This window comes from Otolemur garnettii, unplaced genomic scaffold (genome assembly GCF_000181295.1).
Source record: "Otolemur garnettii isolate 467f Iridium unplaced genomic scaffold, OtoGar3 scaffold00006, whole genome shotgun sequence".
Classification (NCBI taxonomy): domain Eukaryota; kingdom Metazoa; phylum Chordata; class Mammalia; order Primates; family Galagidae; genus Otolemur; species Otolemur garnettii.
Window position 1 is genome coordinate 8,180,106 of NW_003852401.1, and position 18,606 is coordinate 8,198,711.

At 40.1% G+C, this 18,606-nt stretch overlaps 1 protein-coding gene and 1 pseudogene across 2 annotated transcripts in view; one reads left to right on the forward strand and one right to left on the reverse strand.

Moving 5' to 3' along the window:
- SLC24A2 (solute carrier family 24 member 2) overlaps positions 1-18,606 on the forward strand; it is a 247,913-nt gene that overhangs the window by 68,855 nt on the left and 160,452 nt on the right. The gene's annotated exons all lie outside the window — the stretch shown is intronic.
- LOC111722898 lies at positions 5,433-5,543 on the reverse strand (annotated as a pseudogene).

Genomic DNA, 18,606 nt, shown 5'->3' on the forward strand with positions numbered 1-18,606 from the left:
CAAGAAAGAACTTTCTCTGATACGCTGGGTAATCCTGATCACGGTGTTGTTGTTATCCACCCTTTAACACGCAGTTTTCATCTTACCTCCTCCAGAAAATCTTTCCTAACAATCCATCTTTATAGTGAGCTCACTTGCTTAATATTTTCACCGTTATTTTCTGAGCCAATTATTTCAAAGCACATTTATCTACTTTTTCATGCTGTTATTTAAATACATCACTTTAGAACCTCTCATCTCCTTGACTGGGCTATACATGACTGGGGAAGTGGATGGGTCTTCAGTATGCTTCGTCCAATTCCTCTGCAACCCCTCTCACTTCAGGAATGGTTCGGGGCAGTGGAAAAACCCCTGGATCGGGAATGAAAAGGCCTGTGTTTGAGCCCCAGATCTGTCATTGTCTACCTGCAGAATCAAAAAGCAAGTTGTGTTACCTTCTGGAGCCCTACTTTTGTCATTTGTAAATGAGAATAATATCAGCACTGTTTCCTTGATAAATCACTTGACAAGGCTGTTGTGCAAATCAAATTATAATCCATGGTATCATTTCCCCAGATCTAAGTAATTCATTAAAAATAGTCTCATGTTAGGGCTTGCCTCTAAATTCTAATGTATGCAAATCTCTCTCTCACACACACACACACACACACACACGCACGCACACACATACAGAAAAGAATATATTTCAGTCTCAAGAACCTTCACCCAAGCAGCAATATCTAGCAGGAGTTGAGCAATATTTTTTAGTTTTTGTTGCATTCATTTACTTTTCATCAAAAAATAATTATTATTTATTTTATGATTGACAAATAAAAATGTATATATTCATGGTAACCAACACAATGTTTTGATATATGTGTACTTTATGGAATGGCTCTATCAACGAATTTATTTATTTTCTATTCATGGCATGCAATATTGATTTTCTAATTATGAGAGTAATATGAAGTTTACTTTTTAAATAAATTTATTTAAGTGAAAAAACGGCAGATCAAATTTAAAGTGAAAAGCTTGGCCAATAGTGGAGCATAAATTATGAAAATATGGTAAACTATCATGATGATGTTATAAAAATCACTGAGATGTGTGACATATCTAACTATGGGAAGCCACCCAATAACCCTAAAGCAAAATGCAGATGTCAGTTGTTATTTTAGCTATTATGTAAACTACCAGAAGACTGGTGCTGTTAGTGGTTCTCCAACAGAACCCTAGACATAATAGATTATGGATAAAGATTACCCAAGAGTCTTTTAAAATAGACCAAAAAATCTGGATGTGATAGCTCACACCAATAATCCTAGCGCTTTGGGAGGCCAAAGAGGGAAGATTGCTTGAGCCTCGGTGTTTGAGGTTGCAGTGAGCTGTGATTTCACCACTACACACTAGCCCATGTCTAAAAAAAACGGAACCCTAAGTCCAGTGTTCTGTTTTTTCAAAAATGACTATCCATTGTTTCATCTCGCAGAAAAAGCCAAAGCTTATTGAGAAGCTAGTTTGTTTCCAATAAAGAAGTTAGATAATATAATGAGGGGGTCTATCAAAGTAACTAGAATGATTCAGCATATACCAGTTCCAATTGGGAAAAAGTTGTGAATAGATTACTTGGCAACGAGTTAGTTATGTTCATTATCAAAAACAACAAATATTTGAGGGACTCCAATTGTATAGAAATTGGACAGAAAACACTTTTCTGGGGAAGATTTAACTAAAACCTACATTCACAGGAAAAACAAGAGATTACTATTCTCTGAATCAACATCATTACTGCAATTGTATTAGAGAACTCAAAGCAAATTCAATAGAACTTTCTACTTAACTCTAGAGAAATCTCCCAAAAAGGGACAGGTCAGGGGGCACCTATGGCTCTAAGGAGTAGGGCACCAGCCCCATATACTGGAGGTGATGGGTTCAAACCTGGCCCCGGCCAAAAACTTCAAAAAAAATTAAAAAGGATGGGGACAGGTCTTACTATTTCTACCTTGGTATGAAGAAATGTAAATCAGGCAGAGAGAGATCCTAAGTTACTAGTCTAAAATGATATGGTTATTTATAGCCAGAATGAAAACAAAGAGACTCTGACTCTATGTGCCCAGTAACTTTGCCATTGATTTCTATCCAGGGTAAGCTTCTGCTTGTCTGGGAGTGTTAGATGACTTAACTCCAGTGTTTTGGACTTGAATTGTGCAAAAGTAGGATTAAATTAGATGGATTAAGTTAAATAGTAGACTAAAATTAAGTGGGATTAAGAGGAGGCCAGATGTGATCGGTTTGAAGATAGAAATGAGACTTCACTTTGAAGGATGCTGCCCGGGCACTTTATACAAGTAGACCAAGCTGTAGACAGCATGTTTTCATTAGACCTGAAGAAGTCTTCTTGGATTCCTCTTCTCTTTATAATCAAAACCAAAGCAAGAGAATGTGGTGGTTTAAATTTCAGGCTCAGAAGTTGACCTGACTTAGTTTGAAATCCTGCTTCTACATTATCTAACCTCTCTGATCTCTAGTTCAACTATAAACTGGGGAAAGTTATAATACTTGCTTCAAATGATGGTAATAAGGATTTAAATGGTAAAACTAAGAATGTGTTAAGAACAATCTGCCTATGGTATAGAAAATACTAAGTAGATGAAAATGATTTCTGAAAGGGAAATTATGAGCTAATGTTTTGACATTTCAGGGTCCTCTTGGGCTTACAGTCCTGCCTCAGGATTAGAAGTTATTTTGCTTACTTCATGGGATGGCTGTGTCCTTTAGATTCCTTGTTTCATTAATAACTTGTCATCATGCAACGAAAACACAATTCTAAGCACAATATTTTCTATCATGTGTAAAATCCTTCCCCTGACAGGAGACACTACCCCTTTAACTACCATTTCCAGCTCCATTGTCCTCATGTCACCTCAGCAAAAATGGAACTCAATGTCATCTCCACAAAGTCAGACCCCTCTGACTTCCTGTTTTTACCATTATCCCACAAGGGATCAGCCCAGCTTTTTGACTCCTCCCTACACCTACTGTGGGTTTTTCCCCTTGTAATGCTTGTCTTAGTTTGGGGAAGCAGACCCAGGGTGCAAATACTTTACTTGGGAATTCCAGAAAACACCAGCAGGACAGTGAGCAAGTAAGCAAGGAAGAGAAAGCAGGTAAATAAAGGGAGGCAATAAAACCACCACCACCGAGAGTGTATTCCTTAGGAGGAGAATGGGAAATGGCATAAAACACCCATGTGTTAGACCAAGTGATGCCCCCCAAAGATGTCTACGTGCTAATCCTCAGAACCTGTGAAATATGTTATTTTATATGCTATAAGAGAGTTCAGAGGTATTGGATTAAATTAAGGATCTTGGGATGGGAAGATTATTTGGGATTACCCAAGCAGGCCCAAATGAATCTCAAGGGTGCAGTCAAGGAATATGGGCAGCATCTAGATGCCAGAAAGGCAAGGAAATAGATTCTCTCCCTAGAGTCTCTGAAGGCAAGGCAGCGCTACCAATATCTTGTTTTTAGCCCAGTCGCGTCTATTTCAAACTTAACACCTCCAGAACTATTCAACAATACATTTGTATTTCTTTTAGACATCTAAGCCTTCAGTAATGTTTTATAGCTACAATAGGAAATTAACACATCTCAGAGCTTCTTCTAAAAGGGAAAGAGAACTGGACTGTCTAGGTATGGACCTCTATCAGTCATTGACCGAAGGCTGCTGGGCAGGGAGTATGAATTCCTTAGCCCTGAGCTAAAGGAGGGAGGCTCTCACAGTTAGATGGCAGCCTGATCCCAAGACTCTAGACAAATGGGCTGGGCACCAGCAGAGTCTGCTACAATGTGTCCTTTATCTGCCTCTTCCTCGTTAATCTGTTTTCACAATCATCTCACATGCAGACCATCCCTTCCAAACTCTCCACCAGCACCCGACACGTTAATATTCCCAGAAGAAGTGGGTCCTTGAGTGGTTGTTACCTTTCTCAAAAATCTTCAATACTTCCATAAGGAAATATCCTGACAAAGGAAGACTTGGGTGTCAAATAATTAAAATGAGGGCTGAATCCCCTGATACTTTAATCTTTGTCCTTGAATTTTTAGGTTTGTGTGTTCTGCAGCAGCAGCAGAGGATGTACTTGGATATCTATTTGTGTACAAAGTTGCAGGCTTGGCACATGAACCTTTGGAGCCTTGAAATGCGGATCCCTTAGGTCTGCATTCCTTAGAATAGCAGTAACACCATGAGGAAGTGAGAAAATTGATTTGGAGATGGAGAAGGTTAATTAAAGGAAACAAAATTTAAGACATGTGGTTGTCAATTGACACTAGGAGAAACCAAGCCTGAGAAATTCTGAGTTCTGCACATTTACAGAATGTCACAGGTATATTTAGATAAAGCCCGAAGTTAAGGAGATCTAATCGCTGAAATAACTTCAGCCCACCAAAGCAAGGGGGTTCAACCTTCCTACTCTGCCAACCCTAATGGGAAATGCTTGAAGTTTCAGCGATTTGTGTGGGAGACTTCAAGCTCAAATGACTCTATAAAATTTGTCCACCATCCTCACATTTTTCTACACTGTGCTTATTTTGTTCTTGCTATTGGTCTGAACAATGGAAGTGGAGAGAAATGAAGAAGAGAGTCTATACATTTCTAATATATCAAAAACCAAAGTAAATATGCTTTAAAATTAGAACAGAAATTTGTTGATGCTGAAGGGCTTTTAATTTTTGTTTCAGAGTAAGGGTGGGTTTGGGGAAGACAGAGCCCAACAAAGGAAGGAAACTAACATTTACTGGGCACTGCAAAAGACATTTAGTTCACATCAACCTTCTGAAGGAGGCAGTAATACCTCCACTTGACAAATCACGAGGCTAAGGTTCAAAGAGGTTCTGTTGTTTGACTGATGTCATGAAACAAAGAAGTCGATCACTTGGGATTTGAGTCTAGACCCTATCTTATCCATCTCTCACATGAGACATAACTTGCATTTATATAGTGCTTTCAAAGCATTTTTCTTATGCTCTCTTTAAACTTCATTGGTGAGGCAGATATCATTTGCACCCTTTATAGATACAATTACAAAGGCTCAGAACTGTTTTGCCTCAAAAAGACCCAGCCAGTCAGCAGCGAAACAAGCCTGGGTCATGGAGCTCAGGTCTCAGGACTTCGCCAGTTCATCTTTGTGTTCAGACCAGAAGGGGCTGAGTCACCGATGGCCTGAACCCAGTCAGTACAGGCAGTTGATTTCAGAGAATCATTCTGATGGGAAAATAATTAACTAAGATTTGTTTGTTTTTGTCTCAATTATTAAATTAACAGAAGCTCCTTGCAGAAAATTTGGAGAATATAGAGAAGGAGAAAATAAAAATCACTTGCAGTATCACCACTCGTAGATAATCACAGGTATTAATTCAACACATTTGCTTGTATGCATATTCTATTTTTAGAAAAGTAGGAGCATGCTTCATGTAGTTTAATATGCTCATCTTTCTAATTAACATTAAACTGATAAGAGCAGATATTACACTTGATCTTAACCAAAAGGCTGAGAAGAGATTCTAATTAACTTTAGATGATGAATATGTTCCCAGGTCATTAAGTAATCTTGAGAAACTGTCTCATATGCCATAATATTACATAAAAGTAACCTTATTGTAATGAAACTTTATTCACTCGCCGTTGAACAGCTTCCTGGTTGTAAGCTGTCACACATGATGCTGCAATTCTGGTATCTAAATATAAGATTTATATTTCCAGCAGCTGCGGATGACAGTGCTGATTTCTCCATTTTGAGTGTCGTCATTTTAAACATTGCAAGATTGATAGGTGAAAATAAACTCTTCTTTGATTTGCATTTTGCAGATCGATCACAACCAAGCTGAGCTGGTTTCCCTGTGTTTCCTTCACCAGGTGTTCTGGTTCCCAGGCAGTCCCAGGGTTGTTTCCCTGCCTCCACAGTCCCCAGAGACCCAGAAGCAGGCATCAAATGTTACAATAATTCCCACAACTCCCAAGTCAAGCCACTGACAGAACCAAAATGTACATCCCTCTGGGCAGGGACGAGGTCTTATCCATCTTTCTAGAACTCATTCCTGGCTCTGAGCTGGACACTTGGCAGGTTCTCTGTATTTGTTGAACACATTCCAATAGACCATATGTTCTGATTTGGGCTTTCTCACCTGCTCTGTGACTTTCAACAAGTTAGGTCGCATCTCTGTGTCTCCATGTCTTCTTCAACTATGAATGAATGACAGTATGACGTGCCAAAGTCTGTGAGTAAAGTGACAGAGCCGCGGCACACCTTCCCTACAAAAGGTCTCTACAGGAGGATGCAGACCTTCGAAGCAGGATTTCCTTTTCCAACACAGAGAATGGAGAATTCCATGTGTATTAGAGATTTGAGTTTGTAGTTCCCTCCACATTTCATGCTGATGGACTATGGCTGAAACAGAGTTTGTTTTGTTTCTCTTTCTGTCCTCAGAGTCCAACACAGTGCATGGCACATAGGAAGTCTTACAAGGAATGAACAAGTGAATGAATGAATGAAGTCTTTAATGATGAAGGGATGAATAAATGAAATACTAGAACTGAAGGAGGCCTTACAGATACCATTTTAGGGGTCATATTCTTGGTCACCATTTTTATTTTTGTAAAAACAGGTATGCTATTTGAGTATCCCTTATCCAAAATGCTTGGGACCAGAAATGTTTCCTATTTTTTTCAGATTTTAAATATTTGCATATACGTGATGAGATATCTTTCACATGGGACCCAAGTCTAAACATGAAATTCTTTTATGTTTCATATATACCTTATACAGATAGACTGAAGATAATTTTTTTTTTGTTTTTGCAATTTTTGGCCAGGGCTGGATTTGAACCTGCCACCTCTGACATATGGGGTCAGCGCCCTACTCCTTTGAGCTACAGGTACTGCCCTAGACTGAAAATATTTTTATGCAATATTTTAAGTAATTTTGGGCATGAAGCAAAGTTTTGACTATTTTGACTGTGACTTTTCACATGAGATCAGGTAGGGAATTTTCCACTTTTGCATCATGTTAGCACTCAGAAAGTTTATTTTGGAGCATTTTGGATTTTAGCTTTTCAGATTGGGGATACTTAAACCTGTATTAGCACCTTTACCTTATAAACACTTGCTAGAATAAACAAATTCTTAAAATACAATAAATTTTAATAAATAGTCAAGAAATTTAATTTAAAATTTTTTCTATATTAAAATATTTTTGTTTTGCTTTGTTTTGTTACTGGCCATGATATTAATATATGTTATATATATTTACATCAATATATATTAGAAGGATAAAATTTTCACTCTTAGAGGGAGCACACCATATGTAAAGGAATGATTACATTAGAAATTTTTTTTTTAGGCTCAGTGCTCATAGCTCAAGGATTAGGGCACTGACCACATATACCGGGGCTGGTGGGTTCGAACCAGGCCTAGGCCTGCTAAACAACAATGACAACAACAACAACAACAACAAATAGCCAGGCATTGTGGCAGGCGCCTGTAGTCCCAGCTACTTGGGAGGCTGAGGCAAGAGAATCACTTAAGCCCAAGAGTTTATGGTTGCTGTGAGCAGTTACGCCACAGCACTGTAGCAAGGGCCACATAGTGAAACTCTGTCTCAAAAAAAAAAAAAAGAAAGAAATTATTTTTAGATGAGTTTTGCAACCATATTAAAAAATTGTGAAGATATCATTTTAGTTTCCAAAACTAATTTCAATGAGTATTTATTAAACCAATGAAAAGTGGAAAGTATGAAAGCCTTCTCTGAGGATGTTTTTCATAAATAGATGAAGATGCTTATTTTAATCTGCTAAACATGTCCCCCTAAAAAGGATTTTTAGCATGTTATAAAAAATAATGAACATACTTACTTTAACTTGCTGAATGTGTATTAAATGTTTCACTACTTGGTATAATAATACAATATATCTAAAATGACAGTTAAAATGATAATTTTAGCTAAGCTAGTGTAAGAAAGCTAAAATGTTTAGTTATAGAACTCAGAAGTTTTCTTGAATCGCTTATTTATCTAATTAAATATGACAGGCTTTTTATGCTTTTCCCAATTCCCAAATGAGTTCTACAGTAAAAGAAATCAGTGCCAAAGAAAAAGTTATTTGTTAAGTAATTGCAGGAGTTGTTATTACAGTTTCAAAAGATCTTGCTGCAGCCACTTATCTGAGGGACTTAGTTCATTGATGAGATCTTAAAAGCATTGACAGCAATGTCGTTTTTTTAATTTCTTAGGGTTGCTATTGAGAATCATAACTGCTAAATGCCTCAAATATTATCAGTTACTCTCTTCAGCAATTAATACTTTATCTCAATACTCAGTATAGGGAATACCTAGAAGAAAAACAGACATGGCAAATGACCTACCGGGACCTATCCATAACACATTCCAAGCCAATGCATTATCCAATTATCTTATATTAACTTAGTTATTTGAAAAGAAAAACTCAATTGTAAAATGATGCCATTGAGTTTAAGTTGAAATTGTATATTTGAAATTAAATTACCGATATTTTCAAAGAAAGCCAGTACTTTATAATTTCATACTTTAAAGCATGAAACAGCTTTACTACACAGTAGTTTTCCTTAAAACTACTCTATTTTTAGCAATAAATTCCTACTTCATGAATAAGACATGACTTTTTTACTGGATGCAGTATTTTCTTTCATCTTTCTGAAAATGTCAAAAATAGTTTTTATTTAATATCATTTAAAACATGCCAAAGATATAAAAGAATAACAGAACAAGCACCAGTAAACTCAAAATGCAACTTAAGAAATAAAACATCATCCAGGGGACAGAATCCCGGTGATATAGACTAGTCAGGGAGCATGTGCCTCCTAGCTCACACTCACCTATCAAAAAGATCACCTAAGAGAGAATGCTGGGAGTCAACAGGGAAGCAACAGGAAGCACCACAAAATAGGGAAGAGGAGGGTTCAGGGCAATTTGTTCAACCTGGAACTGGGTAAGAGCTGGGAGAAGCTGCTGGGCATGAGGGAACAGTAAAGAAGATGCCTCCGGGGCTCCACACTCCAAGACAAGATTTTGATCCGGGCTAGAGAAGAACATCCCAACCCACGCAGGCCTTTGGCCTAACACAGGGAGCTGCCTGGCGACGTCGCCCAGAGATGTTGCTCCATAAAGGGAACCCCACAGGCATCCAAGCTTAGTGCAGCTTAGACTGCGTGTCATTCCGAGAACCCATGTGGAACCCCACAGGCATCCAAGCTTAGTGCAGCTTAAACTGGGTGACATTCCGAGAGCCTGGACACCAGGGAACCATAGGCAGGTCTGCAGCTGCCACATAGCCCTGGGGAGGGCCAGAGGTACCCAGGTGCTCCCATGTACCCCAGAAAGGTCTCCACTGTGTGATGCAGGTTGCTGTTGCAACTGAGACATGAGTGGATGACATTTTCCACAGACCTTTGCTCACTCTGCATGCCGGCGGGGGCCCCAGCCTCTCCAATCCCAGGCCTGAGGTGCCATTTTTAGAGTTTTTATTTCCCCCAAACTTACATCCCCAGAGGCCTTTTCTTTAGGGTCATTCACTGTCTGCAGACAGGCCCCCCCAGCCTCCTGCCCTTGGGGGAGGGATAGCAGGACAATCAACCTGACGCAGGCCCCATGCAGCCTTTGGCTCAGTCCTTCCACATCCACTCTGTACTCAGTGCCTGCCCTGGGCTGTATTTGGCATCCTTGAGTCCAAAGCCTTCCAGGTAGAATTCCCTGGACACTCAGCCTCCTGTGGCCAGAAGTAGGCTCACCTGCCTGAAGGGAGTGGGAAACAAGGATTTGCAAGTCTTTTTTAACCTCTGTAACCAGTATTGGCATGGTTATCCCTTTACAGTCTGTATTTGTGCATACCTGAATTCTTCATGATAAATTCCTAAAGGTAGTATTTTAAAATATGTGTCATTGACCACATTTCTCAGCGTGTGCATTTCTAGCCCTCGATAGATGCTCCACGTATCCCTTTAACTCTTGATCTTTTCACCTCCTTTTAGAAAGGGTTTAGCCTATTAGTTTCCCTGTAGCTGTCTCTTTATCAGGGAATCAAAGTATCAATACAATAAATTATAAATACTTGATAGAATAAATATTAGAAAAAATATTTTGTTTCCAGAACCCCTCCCATAAAAAATGTTAAGACAGAAGGAAAATTCTCCATGTATGGGGAGCACAAATACTTATATAAGTGTGACCTGTAACAATATTGACAGAGCCTTCCTCGTACAAAATACCTCTTGATGTGTTTAAACTGAGTGGCAAGTGATTGAGCCAATTGCTAAGATAATATTCAATAGAAATACCTAAAACCTGTCAATGGAGATTTCATCATATATCATTTTTCTGTGCTAATAGCTCATTATCTTCCTAACGGTTTAAAAAAATGTTTATATAGAATGAATGGCGCAATAATGCAGGAATTTTTGTTTTTTAGAGAATCCTGGCTGACCCTGTTTTAATGAGTGACTCTGCTATAGTTCAACCAATTGATTTTGCCTTAATGGTGAGGATTTGAAAATTCTAATTTGTGGGGGATTTAACACAGATTCATCTTGACCATTTTTTCCCTCCCCTGACCTACCTGATTTTTAAAATGTGTATCTTACATGAGGAAAACAACCAAAAATTTAACTTAATTCTAGTTAAGGCAAAAAGGAAAAGAAGAATAAAGGAAAGAAGGAAGGAAGGAAGGAAGGAAGGAAGGAAAGAAGGGAGGGAGGGAGGGAGGGAACCTTGTAAATCACCTTTCAAAAAATCAAATTCCTCCTCTCCCTAACACCACCTTCTCTACATGAGAAGCATCTTAAAAACAAAACTGCCCTTTTTGCAGGGACAGAAGAGATGACTTTAGTGCTTATCAGTCTCGTCAATGTTCTTATTTTTGTCCTCTAAATGTACTTGGCTGAGGAAAACACTGTGTTATTAAATCTCTTTATGTTGCAGATATAAAAAGGGCAAGAGTTGAGGTATATAAAGGCAGCGCTTTCACCCATGGTCATCTATTGATTTCTTGTCTTTGACTTTATAGAGGGCCATCAACAACTGCCCAAGAAATAATTGCACTTCATAGCAAAATTGAAATTCAAAGTCAATGACTCAGTAAGCTTTCATGGTGCACCTACGATAGGCCAGATTTATGCACACATAGGAGGTCAGACATGAAGTTCATGAACTCATCCTAGAAAAAGTGCTACCTACCTCATTGTTGAATATCAGTATGGCCCCCTTGGAAGAACTTCCCTTGGCCATCTGGTAACCATAGTGATATTCAGCAATGAGGTAGGTAGTGCTTTTTCTAGGATGAGTTCATGAACTTAATTGTCCAACCTCACAGATAGACTGATGGATAAGTGCCTGTTGGTTATACAGAGAGGCTAACACTTTGATGGATGTTACTTTATTTTATTCTCAAAATGTCCTGAGTTAATGGCATCCCTCCTTTATAGACAGAAACACAAAGTGTTAGAGGTTATGTGGTTCTGAGGTCAAATGGCTAACAAATATATATTTTTCAGACTTAATAACTGGTGGGTCGAGCTTGAAAAAAGAGCATTTGCTCATTATAAATCTTTGGTCATTAATCTACCTTCATTCATCCAACAAAGTTTTATTGAGCACATTCCATGTACTGGGCATTTTGGTAGGTGCTAGGGAGACCGCAAAAGAATCTAGAGTCCTTGTTCCCCAGGAGTTCACATTCCAGTGGAGGAAAGCAACAAGAAGCACAGCAAATGAGATAGCAACACACAGTGACAAGGGCCAGGAAGAAAGATAAAGCAGGTTGGATGGATGCAGAGTGATTCTTAGGATGAGAAGGAAGACATTTATCTAAAGTCACAATAACTATAAGGCATCTTTTTCTTATAATTAAAAAAGAAAACGTGAATGTGTTTTATGTTTTACTGCTGGCATATTTTATCTACAGTGAAGCTAAAACGTGGAATTAAAGGAATAAAACAGAAGAGCTTTCATAAGTGGCTTCATTTTTATCTTGGAGTATTACAGTCTATCTTCAAACAACATCTAAATTGCAGTCCAATTTTTCTGAGTAGGACTCGGAAGAAAATCTAGTGAAGTCATCATTAGTGTCTATAAAATACAAATGGGGAAACAAACATTGAAATCTGTCTTTGAAAGTCTGTGTCCAGTGTTCAGGTGGCTTTGTGAGATAGTTCATGGCTTTTGAAGATAGATGACTTGTTTCTGGTAAATGTGGTTTCCTACTAAGGCTTAAAAGAATTTTTAAATTGTACTTTTAATGATGAGTATGTAATTACCATTCACTGATGACATAAGTATGGCTTTCAGTACTCACTGCTTTTAGAGATGGGTTAGTGCAGTGTACTCCTTTGCCAGTCTTTATACCTTCCTGTAGACAGGAGGTAACAATATTGTTCTTACCTCTTGCAAAGGGCCTCATATTTGACCCTTCCTCTCACCTTTCTAATTCTAGTATTTGCCTGTAAACACATCTTCCCTTAAAGTATAAAGCAGACACTGAAGTGGTCTGAGCAGAGGGGAGAGGTGGAGGCTTTCCTGAAAACAGCACTGAAACCCAGAGGCTTCCTGGGCAAATCAGCGTCTCAAGGGGAGGAACCTTTGTCCTCACCCTTGCCGTTCTTGACTTGAAGTCCAGTACTTGGCCTATATACTGGTGTTTCCTGGTGAATGGATAACTACTGCTACGGCACTTGACAAGATTTGGGCACTTGACAAATGTTTCTAATGATGTGCTTATTCTAACATATGCTAGAAAAAGTCTATAACTGATATATTGAACCTGTTATTTTTCAAAAATTATTGCCTAGAATCAACAAGAAAGTATTTAAGTAAAATAACAATGAGTCCACTTAAAGAAAAGTACTAGGTTAGCAGTATCATAAATGGTACCCAGATATGGCAAAACCATATACTACATCAGAGAGATTGAAACGAACTCAACACTCACTGTGGTCTTTGGTTAGCTTGAGCCATGATTCTCGCCAAGAGGTCTTAGATTTCTAATAACCTCTTCTGTTTACATATCTTTATTCCCCAAGGGAAGATGTGGCAGCCTGGGCTTTGCCCTGTGAGAGCCCTACTAGTGTGAGTCTCAGGGAGTTGACGTACAAACACACTAAGCATTATTCTGTCCTGGGGCCTCTGGCTTTTGAACTTCCTTTTTGAATGGCGTGGATAAGAGACCTTTCCTCACACACAGGTGTGTCTGCATTTGTGAGGGAGGCTCCTCCATATTTTCTTGGTTACACACCTTCAAAGGAGAATGTCCCAGTGTTTACAGTGGAGTAAAGTTGAATGAAACATCTTCTTGTGTGGGGCTTCTGGTGTTAGAAATTACCTTGGGCAGGCTCGGCACCTGTAGCTCAGCAGCTATGAGCGCTGGCCACATGCACTGGAGCTGGCGGGTTCAAATCCAGCCCAAGCCTGCCAAACAACAATGACAACTACAACCAAAAAATAGCCAGGCGTTGTGGTGGGCGCCTGTAGTCCCAGTTACTTGGGAGGCTGAGGGAAGAGAATTGCTTAAACCCACGAGTTGGAGGTTGCTATGAGCTGTGACAGCACATAACTCTACAGAGTGCGACATAGTGAGACTCTGTCTCAAAAAAAAAAAGAAAGAAAGAAAAGAAAAATTATTTGCTTTTATTTGCCTGTGGTGATTACTCCCTGAAAACTGTAACAAACATGATGTCATATGTTACCCCCTCCTCTGTAGCAGAATGAATATTCAGAGCATTAGTCAGGTATGTGGAAAAAAGCGTCCAATAATTCCTTAACACGTCCACCTCTTTTGGTAGCTCCTGTTGTTACTGAAAATATTAAATCATCAGAGCTGTCTCACTTTATTGAGACCAAATTGAGTAAACACGAATGTGACCTTTTGAGAATCACTCAGAACTTAGCAAATTGTAGGATAAATGGCTGATTCCGTTGCTCTTTTTCCCTCTGTTGGGAGTCCTGGTGAAGTCACTACAGTTCCTGCTTCAGAGAAGGGCCCCAACGAAGGAGCCAGGAAAACTATGCCATTTGTGAACTAGCCCACTTAATGAACTTCACTCAGCCTCAGTGACCTCATCCACAAAACAGCGGGGATGCTCGTTGAATAAGGTTGTATTGAAAACGTAATGAGGTGACAGAAATACAACAACTAGGAGAGCAGCCGGGATTAACGCAGTGTTTTCATTCTTTCTCTCAAAAAAGGGACTTCCATGGTAAATTTATGGTATTGATAAATGGACATTCACTTGTTTCATAGAATTTAAAGTCTTGCATTTATGTAAGATTTGAACTGGACTAATACATCTTACATTAGGAACAATTTGAGCTTGACATTATGAAACTGTGTATTCAACTAATAGGCCAGAAGAATTTCAATTCTGGGAGCTCGGAGCGTGATACCAGGGGAAATGCAAAATAAGAGACATTCCTCTGGCTTGCAGGAAGACATGTATGCTGGGGATAGATAAGAAACCCAGAATCGGTGCAGTGATAAAAACGGCTGCACACGCCCTGCTAGCACATTTCCTACAGGAGCACATTCTCCTTTGTGTGCTTAAAATGAAGAAAAAGCCAAAAGTCCCTCGAAGGAAATTTGCTTTCTAGTTGGCGATGCATCTACCAGAGGATACCCAGGGTCCTATCTGCAACATTTTCAGGTGTTCTCTCCTGTTGTTTTTCCCACAATATAATGAGGGAGATAGTCCTGCATTTTACAGTTGAAGAAACTGAAGTTCTGGAGAAGTTATATGACTTGCCTAAAGCTGCCCAGACGGTAATCCATAAAGCCAGGATTGTAACACTCTGATTTGGCTGCTCTAAATCCAGGGCTCTTTACACAGAGTATCAGTAGGGTACTCCAATGGAGTTGGTTTTTTTTTTTTTTATTTTGCACATTTAATAGCACCTTTCTTCATCAAGATTTCTACAAACTGAAAAATTGATTTGCAGGTTATTTTTAGAAATCATTTCACCCATCACTGAAAACAACCTTCCCAGAGCTTTTCAAAAGCATACAAAAATATTGCCTGGAAGTTTAATGAAATGGTAAAAGGAGAGAGAAAAAGTATTAGAAACTACATAAACAGGAGAAGATGCGTATGGGGACAGAGGAGTGACTCGCCACTGAGCTGCCTCGGCTGAATTCACTTTTAAGTAACACGGGATTTTTTTAGTCATTGCCTGGGTCTTCTCAAGGGCTTACTGTACCTGGCTGGGGCATTTATCAACAAATTGCAGAGTCCAAGAGCAATCCTAATAACTTGGGTGCTAATCAAGATAGCTGGAAGTAGTAACTGTTGGGAACCTGAGTAAGACTCATGGAGGGTCGTAAAACTGGAGAGCAAATACTGAGTCAGGAGCCATGGCCATGTGAAACCTCAACCAGGAAAGCGAGACGTGAGATCCAAAACCTGGAAACTCAGGAAGAAGCAGAGAAATGTGACCTGGAATGCGATGGAACTATTGTTTCAGAATGAGGACTGTGCACCATGTGACGAAGTTGGAAAACCTCTGTCCTGACCCCTGCCAGATGCCTGGGGCCACCCAAATGGACTAAAGGAAGTACTTTTCTGTTGATCCCACCTTCAAGTCTACCACAGGAACTCTTACAAAGTCTCATAATGGGACTTCATAAAATTAAGTAACATTAGGAGTACACACACGGAGGTAAGCAACATGTCATTTCATACGTTCCATATCCAAAGACATAGTGAATTTGTTAACTCACCCAGAGACTAGGTTAGACTTCAACTCTGCAATGCTGCCATCCTGTCATCTGCTGGGATGGGTTTTCTGAATACCTACACTCACAGTTTGGCTTCATGGGAAAGACCCATATCCCAGACATCAACACCTGAAGACCCCAAAATGGTCAAAGGTCACCTGTTCCTGTCAAATAGTCTAGGGTCTCCCCTTCTTTCGCGATCTGGGGCCATCGTGCTCAGCTCTGGGTGGGTCTGTAAGAGTACTGCTGTGCCCAGCCATGTGTACTAACTCCGGGGAAAGTACCCGACTTCTCCTTGAGCGCCACAGAAATTGTTTTCAACCATTGTGGTCAAGCAGGGCACAGAAGTTTACCCTAAGGATGTTGCCCTGATTCTGGAAGGAAAACCCCCTCGGGGAAGAAAAAGGATTTCCTTCTGCACGATATCTTGATTTCCACTGGGGAAAGCAATCTCTGCCTCCTCCAATGATGAGTCTCTGTCTGCCTTCCAGACCCTGGAAATCTGAATAAATGACACAAAAATAGGAAAAATATTGGAGCTGATTGGCCCAGTAGAGGCACCCTGAAGTGACTGCCGGCCAGTTCCTGCCTCCTGGGCCCCTAAAGGACCCTATGTCTACTCTTTCTAAGCCTGAGTCTGATTTTCCTTCCATTCAGTGAGTTTTCCCAATTTCATTCCACATGAAGCACAAAGTTTCTTTTGCTTGTAACCATAGAATTCTGAGGGCGACCCCCCACGAGGGGTGAGGGTAAGAAGCCAGAGACCCGGGAGGAACAGCTGGGAAGTGGGAACAGCAAAAGGGTGTCAGAAGGTCGTGTGCCCAGGACTGGTGGCTCCCAGCCTGGTGTCCTGCACATCAGATCACCAACAGTTTTCTTAAACGTTACCCCCAAATGCCCCATTTCTACAGAGGAAAGCCACTCTGGCTATATAAAATTTCAGTTTTACTTGCCTTCAGCTGGATTTTTATCACTCAACATTGCTACTCCATTGCTACGTCGGAAGCTTGATTGAAAAGAAGTGGGGAATGAGCTAAACATTGTCTACGTTAGTGAAGTGTGATTGGCCACACCTTTCTTTTTTTTTTTTTTTTATTGAATGGTAACTATGTACATTAATGCACTTCTGGGGTACAGTGTGGGGTTTTCACATGCAATCTGAAATACTTCCATCAAACTGCTCAACACAGCCTTCATGTCATTTTCTCAGTTATTGCTTTAAAACGTTCACATTCTACTCTTAGAAAGATTCACCTGTACCCCTGTAAGATAAACCTCAGAAGTGATCCCTCCAAACCCCCTCCCTCGGCCACACCTTTCTTGAAGAAATAAAGTGGTGTTTCTTGGACATAAAAAAGTTCAGGGGACAATGTTTACACGGGATGCCAGCCATGACTGTGAAATGCAGGTCACTTGATCGGCCAGAGCACACACCCAACATCTTTTTTGGACCCTCCCATTTCTAGGACAGTGAATTCCTCTGCACCCTTCAAGATACAACTCAGCATCCTGTCACCGCCCTGAAACCCAGGCTGAGCCGGTCATCCTTGCCTGTGCTTCTGTTGCATGCGAGATGAAGGCTGCGCTTCCTGCTACCAGTTTTATAATTGTTCAGCTTCATCCATCTCTCCCACTAACTAGCAATCTCCTTGCCTTTGAGGGCTTTGCTTTCAGTCTTTTATTACAGCACTGATTGTAGGTCTGGCACACAGTAAGCACTCAAAGTTAATTTACTGTCCTTTAAAAGAATTTTATAGTAAACCTTGCTCTCGCCTCTCAGAATTCCCTGCCTAGAATTTTACATCAGCATTATGCTAGGAGGAAGGTTTGTAAAGCTGAATTCTTCACTGTGAGTTCTTAGCTTTCCTACAGTTTTAATGTGCTTTTTTTTTTCTGTAAACCTTTTATTGGAAAGAGCTACTTTCAGTTTTGTTTTGTTTTTTAATCCATCTCACTCCGAGATAGCACAGTCAATCAATACCTAAAGTAAAAAGAATGAGCCCTGGATGGAAGCCGTGACTTGTGTCGAGGTTCCCTTTGGATCTTCCTTCAAACACCTTCCATCGCTTGCTTAGAATAAGGACACATTAGTTTTTACAGTAGTATGCTTTAAGATCAGCTACAAATACGCTTGTTTGATCCCAAATTAAAGATGCCCTGATATTTCTCTCAGTGCGTCCGTGTGTTCAGAGGTCACCCGGTGTGCTGTGCTCCCTGAGTGGCTGCTATGACGCACCCCGTGACGTGGTGGCTATTCTTTGCCATGGAAACAGGCCTTGCCTTCAGGGCTTCCTGCACACCACGGCCACAGGGAGTGAAACTGTTCCACTTCCGTGGTTTGGGATTGAAGTGTTTTCCTCCTTTTCCATTCTAGTTAAAATGTATGGAAGGGGAAAACAGCTGTCAAGGAGAAGATCACTACTGCAGGAAAGTGATCTATTTATTCATTAGCAATTGAATTAGCAATTTCATTTAAGGTAATATTTCTTGGGATCGGGCTTACAGAATGGCCCAGGTTTCACACTCAGTTATCTCAGTTCTTCTTCTAACTATCTACAGTCAGCACCAAAAGGAACATTAAATGTGGCTTCACATGTGCTGCCTCGGACAATGAGAATCTTAATCTCTGCCCAGGCAGGACATCGATTGCTGTAAGGAAACGCTGTTAGAATTACAATCTTACCTCTGGTAAATGTTCACATAAACTACCTTTGTGATGCAGGATAATGAGTTTCAGAGGCCCCTACCTAGGTCCCAGTTCCAATTAACCTGTGGCAGAGAGAACTATGTAAGAAATGTCAAATAGTAAAATCAGACTGGTGGATTTGGGCAAGAAGAGAC